The sequence below is a fragment of the Arachis duranensis genome, chromosome 9 (genome assembly GCF_000817695.3).
Source record: "Arachis duranensis cultivar V14167 chromosome 9, aradu.V14167.gnm2.J7QH, whole genome shotgun sequence".
NCBI classification, from domain to species: domain Eukaryota; kingdom Viridiplantae; phylum Streptophyta; class Magnoliopsida; order Fabales; family Fabaceae; genus Arachis; species Arachis duranensis.
The window spans coordinates 23,580,925-23,581,200 of NC_029780.3; positions in this window are offsets into that span (position 1 = coordinate 23,580,925).

The window sequence follows — 276 nt, forward strand, 5'->3', positions numbered from 1 at the left end:
TTTCAAAATCTTTTTCAAAATCACTTTATTTCTTTCTCAATCTTAGTTTTCGAAAATCATCAATCAATTTTCAAAATGTTTTTAAAATCTTTTTAATTTATTTTTGAAAATTTCTTCCCCTCTTCTCACATCCTTCTACTTTTGGACTAACACTCCTCCACTATCAACAATTCGAACTCCATCTTTCTTGATAAGTTCGAATTCTTCTATCTCTTCCTTCTATTATTCTTTTCCTCTGACACCTCAAGGAATCTCTATACTGTGACATAGAGGATT